Source organism: Lathyrus oleraceus, chromosome 5 (assembly GCF_024323335.1).
Source record: "Lathyrus oleraceus cultivar Zhongwan6 chromosome 5, CAAS_Psat_ZW6_1.0, whole genome shotgun sequence".
Taxonomy (NCBI): Eukaryota; Viridiplantae; Streptophyta; class Magnoliopsida; order Fabales; family Fabaceae; genus Lathyrus; species Lathyrus oleraceus.
The window spans coordinates 508,562,077-508,570,354 of record NC_066583.1 but is presented as its reverse complement, the minus strand read 5'-3'; the positions used below and the strand labels follow the sequence as shown (position 1 = coordinate 508,570,354).

The 8,278-nt window shown below is 43.2% G+C and overlaps 1 non-coding gene across 1 annotated transcript; it reads left to right on the top strand.

Moving 5' to 3' along the window:
- Positions 1-7,421: 7,421 nt before the first annotated feature.
- Positions 7,422-7,493, top strand: TRNAD-GUC (transfer RNA aspartic acid (anticodon GUC)). Its single transcript has one exon. It is a non-coding gene; the product is annotated as a tRNA-Asp (tRNA).
- Positions 7,494-8,278: the final 785 nt, after the last annotated feature.

Genomic DNA, 8,278 nt, shown 5'->3' with positions numbered 1-8,278 from the left:
AACAGATGTTTCTTTTCTATATTTTCTATACATATATTTTTCTATGCTTGCTCGGTTTTTCTTTTCTTTTTCAAGAGTTGTGGTGCTTACCAATTCTTTTTCGTTCTCCCCAACTTATTTCTTCCACACCCTAAGTGACTGCTCTTACCTTTTTACGGCAAAAGAACAATAATCAATATTTTCCGGGTTGTAAAAAAAAGATTTTTGAGATCTCGCTTTATTTCAAGCCGAGATTCAACTGTTTAGGCTCAAAGGGGTTAACAAATACTCTCTCTGCTCACAGGTAAGTTGTTTTTGGATGTAGTTGTGCTCGAAAGAAAACAAGTGCCTTGATCATTTCTAATTGCTTCCACAATTTCACAATAATAACAGACAAATAATGAATCACATGAATCAACAAAACTTATTAGAATCCAGCATTTAAGTGAACAATGGAGGTTTCCTCACACTTTGTGGTTTTAGGTTCTAGATGAAACATTCATTCAATTATGTTGCACAAAGACAATATTCAATTTACCAAAAAGAGTAAAGTTCCTAATGCATTCTAAAATTCTAGCCGACGGTAACCATGTACCTTAGCTTCATTCACTTGTTATTCTTATCATTGCCATCCAAGCTCGGATGCACCTTCATTGGGTACTTCTTGAGGAGCAACCAATCTAGAAGGGTTTGCCACTCATTCAACCAAAAATTTATTAAACACACAAAATTAACAACAAACATAAATAACATTAACTGAAAAATAAAATTTTGTTCGTGGGGGACAAAACACCCCAATAGTACAACCCATGGTCAAAATACAAAATTCGAAAGTACAAATAAAAATGACATAATAAAAACTGAAATACAAATACTCAAAAACTTAACCCACAAAGGGCTCAAGACTCCTCTTCACTACCGGCTTCAGAACCGGTAGCCTCATCATCAATATCCTCATCATCAGCTTCAGCTCCCTCCCCCTCACCATAGACTGGCCTGTCCACAGGCCAATTAGCGTTGAGCATAAACTGCTCACGCGCTAACAATGCTCGAGCACCGGAGGGGTCATTACCTTGCAGCTCCAACCTCTGCATACTGTTGTGCATGTCAATCATAGCTCTTTGGGATGCTGCCATCCACTCAAAACTGTAGTCACAAACAGCCCTCAGGTACGGATCAAGTCCGGGAGAAGAAGCACTAGGACCATCAGCAGCCCGAGTACTTCCCGAGGCCGCACTGCCAGCGGTAGTCTTAGCTCTACAATACTTAGCTACATACCGATCATCAATTGGTGCCGGGATTCTAACCTGTCCACGAGACGGAAGCCGGACCCTAGCCTGAATACATAAGCTCATAATCAAACACGGGAAGGCCAGTGGGCAATTCACACGAGCCCCCGATTTCAGCCCACTCTCAACCACAGTCTTCAGCTCATTGGCGATTATCCTCGCCACATCAATCTCAACATTAGTGAGGATGGAATGGACTAAATGTGCCACTGGGATCGGCACAGTAGAGGTGTGTGATTTGGGTTGGATGTTGGTTAAAACCAGAAGTAGAATCAGCTGAGCCATGGGAGTCATGTCCTCCCGGTGATATCTCACAGGAACCCCAGATGGGTTCGGCTCAACCGATCTCCCAGCCAAAAGCAGGTCGGTGGTAATGGCAGCGACGTCTCGATGAAGTCTGAGGTCGGTGTGGTACTGGTCTCTCTGATCAGCTCCCAGCTGGAGCGGTTCCCCTAGGATTCTGTTGATCGCATCCCGGTCAAAAGGAATAGTACGCCCGTCAACTCTAGAAACCCAAGTGAAGGGCTCGTCGTCGTCGGGCAGTGCGTTAGCATAAAACTCCCGCACTGTACCAATGTCATAATGCTCCAAGGGACTTATCAACCTATCCCACTTCTTGGCGTCTATCAACCCGGCGAAAGTTCGGTAAGTGCCCTGCGGGTTGATCAGAAAACGCCTCTCAGGAAGGATTTTTCGCTTCTCCAAAGCGATGTAACGTGCCGCTTGTTTCGGGCCTACAAACTTGTCGTGGTCGAATTGAATCGGCACGGTCCTGGAAGTAGTTGCATCTCCTTTTCTCTTTTTACCAGCTCCAGATCTAGACTCCATTCTGCAAAATATACAAAGAAACAATACACACCAACAAACAGATTAGCCATTAAAACAAAATTCAAAATACTGTCATGTTCGCTGCTGCTTCGCCTAGCGAAGTTGTAGCGAACGGTCGCCCCAGGTCGCCTAGCGAGCTGCTAGCGAACCTTATGGGTTTTGGGATTTTCTGCATTTTCAAGGATGTTTCTCCCAATACCCGTACTCTATGGTTCCTACACAGAACCTAATGATTTCTAATGACAATGAGTCGTTCTATGCTATTGGGGATTGGCTAATTGCATGCAAAACCTAAAATAGATGAAATCCCCAATTTGAAAACCTAAACGACCTAACATTGCAAACTCCACAATATCTCATGCAACCTCCATGTTTCCCATACCAAATTTATCCTATTTGCTATGCATATTTGGAATTTAAGAGTAAACAAAAAGAAAAAGAAGTGGGGCAAACCTATGGTAAACGGATTTGGAAAAGAGAAGTGGGGAGAGTTTGCAATTGGCGAAAGAAGCACGTGTCGGTGATAAAGATGCAACAGAGGGAGTTTGAGAAACCACGCACGAAATCCTCAGCAGAGCCGTTCAGACAAATTTTTGAAGGTAGGGCAAAATGGCTCTGCTGAAGTGTTTAAATAGAAAACAGTACTGCAGCGCTCGCTGCTGCCTCGCCTAGCGAGCAGCTTGCGAGCATGCTCGCTTCTGCCTCGCCTAGCGAGCTGCAAGCGAGCATGACAGCAAATGCATTTGCAAATGCAGCACTTGCAAGTCATCCAGCCTTGTTTCGCACACTGTAACAGAATTCAACATGATACATAAAACAATAAATACTTACAATGTTGGGGTGCCTCCCAACTAGCGCTTGTTTAACGTCGGCTAAGCTCGACGGTGCGATGCTCACAGGGGAGCATCGAGCGACTGAGCACAACTCTCGCGATCCACATGACCGCCGAGATACACTTTCAATCTTTGGCCGTTCACGGTCCAACTGTCTTTCTCGTCCATGTCTTCAATGATAATGGCCCCGTACTCTTTTACTTCTTTCACCCGAAATGGCCCGGACCATTTCGATTTCAACTTCCCGGGAAACAACTTCAACCGGGAGTTGAACAATAGGACCAATTGTCCGGGCACAAATTCTTTGGTACGGATCTTCTTGTCATGATACTTCTTTGCTTTTTCCTTGTACAACCAACTTGAGTGGTATGCGGCATTGCGCATCTCCTCCAACTCAAGTAGTTGTACTTTCCTTTTGTTACCGGCCAACTCGTGTTCAAAATTTAGAAATTTTAGGGCCCACAAGGCCTTGTGCTCCAATTCAACCGGCAAATGGCAAGTTTTACCAAATACCAATTGAAACGGAGTTAGGCCAATTGGAGCTTTAAAGGCCGTACGGTAGGCCCATAATGCTTCGTCCAATTTTTGGGACCACTCTTTTTTAGAATTAGACACGGTTTTTTCTAGGATTCTCTTAATCTCTCGATTAGAGACCTCCGCTTGCCCGTTAGCCTGAGGGTGATACGGAGTTGTCACCCTATGCGACACACCATAATGTTTTAGAATTGTTTCCAAAGGTGCATTGCAAAAGTGTGACCCTCCGTCACTTATCAACACTCGGGGGTTCCAAAACGGGAAAAGATGTTTTTCTTTAAAAATTTTATCACCGTTTTGGCATCCGCCCGAGGTGAGGCAATCGCCTCAACCCACTTAGAGACATAATCAACAGCTACAAGCATGTACTCATTCCCGTAAGAGGGTGGGAAAGGTCCAACAAAATCTATGCCCCAACAATCGAACACTTCCACTTCTTGGATATTTTGGAGAGGCATCTCATCTCTCTTACCTATCCCACCACTTCTTTGGCAACTGTCACAACTTTGCGCATGGGTATGTGCGTCTTTGAAAATAGTTGGCCAATAAAATCCCGATTGAAGAATTTTTGTGGCCGTTCTAACCCCATTATAATGTCCGCCATAAGGCGAGTTGTGACAATGCCAAAGGATGCTTTGGGCTTCATCACCAGTTACGCATCTCCTTAACAGGTTATCGCTACCCAACTTAAACAAGTATGGGTCATCCCAAACATAATACCTCGCATCCGAAAGGAACTTCCTCTTTTGGTTCGAAGTTAGGTCGGCCGGCACACAACCACTAGCCTTGTGGTTTGCAAAGTCTGCAAACCACGGCCTAACTTGAACCTTAAACAATTTTTCATCAGGAAATTCTTCCCGGATTTCCTTTTCAGATGCGGTAACCTCGACATTCACCAAGCGGGATAAATGATCCGCTACCAAGTTTTCCGACCCCTTCTTGTCTTTAATTTCGACATCGAATTCTTGTAACAAGAGGATCCAACGGATGAGCCTTTGCTTCGAATCCGGCTTGGTCAGCAGATATTTAATCGCCGCGTGGTCGGTGTACACCACGACTTTAGACCCTATAAGATAGGACCTAAACTTTTCTAGCGCATACACTATTGCGAGTAGTTCTTTTTCCGTTGTGGCATAATTTATTTGAGCCTCGTTAAGAACCTTACTCGCATAATGTATAGCATGAAAAGTTTTGTCCTTTCTTTGGCCAAGTACCGCTCTAACGGCATAGTCACTCGCGTCACACATTAGTTCAAAATTTTCATTCCAATCGGGAGCGACTATTATTGGAGCGGTAACCAATTTTTCTTTTAAAACCTCGAAAGCTTGCAAACAATCGTCGGTGAAGAGAAATACCTGATCTTTGGCGAGTAAATTGCTCAAAGGTTTAGCCACCTTTGAGAAGTCCTTGATGAAGCGCCGGTAGAACCCCGCGTGCCCCAAAAAACTACGGATGCCCTTCATATTGACCGGAGGGGGTAATTTTTCAATTACATCAACCTTAGCTCTATCCACTTCAAGCCCCCTTTTAGAGACTTTGTGGCCTAGCACAATCCCCTCGGTCACCATAAAGTGACACTTTTCCCAATTTAGCACCAAATTAGTCTTCACACACCTTTCCAACACCGTCTTCAAATTTGCCAAGCATAGACTAAACGTCCCACCAAACACCGAGAAGTCATCCATGAAGACTTCCATTGTTTTCTCTATTAGATCGGCAAAAATAGCTTGGACACATCGTTGGAATGTCGCCGGCGCATTGCAAAGCCCAAAAGGCATTTTTCTGTATGAGAACACTCCAAACGGACACGTGAAAGCCGTCTTTTCATGATCAACCGGGTCAACCGCAATTTGGTTGTACCCGGAGTAGCCGTCTAAAAAACAGTAGTATTGTTGGCCCGATAGTCTTTCAAGCATTTGATCCATAAATGGGAGTGGAAAATGGTCCTTACGAGTCGCGGTATTCAACCGTCTATAATCTATACACATTCTCCACCCCGTTGCTACTTTAGTCGGGATCAATTCGTCTTTGTCATTACGGATTACGGTCATTCCACCCTTCTTCAGAACCACGTGCACGGGACTAACCCACGGACTATCCGAGATCGGGTAAATCATTCCCGCATCCAAAAGCTTCACCACTTCCTTTCTTACAACCTCTTTCATTGTAGGATTTAAGCGGCGTTGTGGTTGAGCCACCGGCTTGAAATCCTCCTCCATCAAAATCTTGTGCATACAATAGGATGGACTAATTCCTTTAAGATCGGAAAGAGTCCAACCCATAGCTTCTTGATTGGTTTTTAGCACAATGATTAGACGGGCTTCTTCTTCTTTTGTCAAAAGGTTGCTTATGATGACCGGCTTTGCCTCGGTCTCATCTAGAAACACATATTTCAAAGTCGAAGGTAACTCTTTTAATTCAATTGGCGCTTTCTCGTCAATTACCTCCTTCTTCAAATTTTCTTCCTCTACTTCCCACGGTTGTAGGTCTTCCAAGCTATCAAGTTCCTTTAAGCATTCCTCAAGAGCTAGCTCCTCCTCAACAGTGAAAACCTCCAATGAGTCGTCGAGAGCTAACTCCATAGGAGATATCTCATGGATATGCTTTGAAACTTCCATAATAGCGTCTTCGATCACATCGATGCGAAAGCTATCATTTCTATCCTTGGAATGCTTCATCGCCTCGAATAGATCAAAGGTGACCTCCTCATTTTGAACACGCACCTTCATTAAACCGTCATCAACATCAATCATCATTCTTGCGGTCTTCATGAATGGTCGGCCCAATATGAGCGGAGCATCATCATCTTCCTCCATATCAATTACAATAAAATCCACCGGGAAAAAGAATTTGTCGACCTTCACCAACACATCTTGGGCTACGCCATGAGGATGGGTCGTCGACTTATCCGCCAATTGTAATGTCATTCGGATGGACTTAATCTCGATGTTGCCAAGCCTCTTGATTATTGACAAAGGTATAAGATTTATGCTCGACCCCAAGTCAATAAGTCCCTTTCCGACATACACATCACCAATTTTAACCGGCAATGTAACTCTTCCCGGATCAACCTCTTTCTTAGGAAGCGTCCTTTGAATGATGGCACTACAGCTCGCATCAAGGACGATGGTCTCCGGTTCCGTATACCTCCGCTTTTTGGTTAGTATGTCCTTCATGAACTTGGCATACTTTGGCATTTGTTCCAAAGCTTCAGCAAACGGAATGTTTATTTGTAATTGCTTAAAAATATCCATGAACCGGGCGTAATGCCGTTCATTTTCCCTTTTGGAAGGGGCATGAGGGTAAGGAAGATTTTGGACCGGAGTAGCGCTCACTACCTCCTTTCCCTTTGCAATTCTAGCACTTTTCCATCTAGGCTTCTTCGCTACCTCCCTTATCACCTCATCATTTTTATCTTCCTCAATCTCCACACCTTTTTCTTGTTCAACTTCACCATTATTTTTATTATTTTCAACTACTTCCTCATCACTCCATACTCCTACTTCACCGTCAACATTTTCTTCCACTATTTCCTCCTCAATCTCCTTCTCTTTCTCTCTTTTTTCATTTTCACTACCCAACTCCCTTCCACTTCTCGTCATAATCGCCTTACAATGCTCCTTAGGATTTGTTTGCGTATTAGCCGAAAAAGAAGGACCGGTTTGTTGTTCAGCGAGTTGCTTGGCAAGTTGCCCAACTTGAGTTTCAAGATTTATTATGGCCGCGTCATTACTCTTTTGATTGGCCATTGACATTTGCATGAATTGCGTCAATGTCTCTTCCAATTTAGAATTGACTACCGGCGGTTGTTGAGATTGATACGGATTTTGGGGAGGATTTTGACGGCTAGAAGAACCACCTCCATAACCTTGGTTATGATAATAGTTGCTTCTAGGTTGGAACCCTTGGTTCCCTTGGAATTGTTGTTGTTGTTGTTGTTGAGGGTGCGGTTGATAAGGTCGTTGTAGTATAGTGGTGAGTATTCCCGCCTGTCACGCGGGTGACCCGGGTTCGATCCCCGGCAACGGCGCCATTTTGTTGAGACAGTTTTTAAGTGTCGGGTTTTTGTTATCGTATCCACAGAGATTGTAAGATATCACTGCCGTTCAATGGTTGAATTAATCTTAACTTAATGTAACACTAGGGTTTTGGTTTTAATCAAGTTATCTTGCATACAAAGTAATTAATTGCGGTAAAAGTTACGTTTTGATTAATATGAGAAATATTGTCAAAGTTAGGTTTCAATGATTACATTTGCTTTGCATGTATTTGCTCAGTCAACAATCTTATAAACTCCTTTAGATGATAAATAATTTCACAAAGTCCTCTCAATGCGTTTCTCTCGAACACCCATTGTGAGTTTTGTCATTTTGATCCATTGTTTCTCTCGAACACAATCTATCAAAAAGACAACGTTTTGGTTCAACCTTATGGTGAACAAAATCATTCGTTACTATCTCTAGCTAACAAACAAGTTTGGATGAAAACCTAGGTCAAGAATCGGTAAACATCTCTCGATCAAATACCAACACAAAGAGTTTTTAAATAGAAACAAAGTTTTCATCATATACTTACCGTTAAAGAGTTTACATATGAGGATCCTTACATTTACACACAAAGCTAGCAATCACCTACATCTAACCTTGACAAATGGAAGACTTAGCTACTCATTTTCATGGTAGCTTGGTCGGCAAGTAAGAAAAGAGGGTTGATCAACATCCAAGTCGAATAATCGAAGTTGGATGGGAATCCACCTTCTTTTTGTGGAAGATGGTAGCTAGATGAAGAGAAATGAAATTAGGGCATAAAATCTCC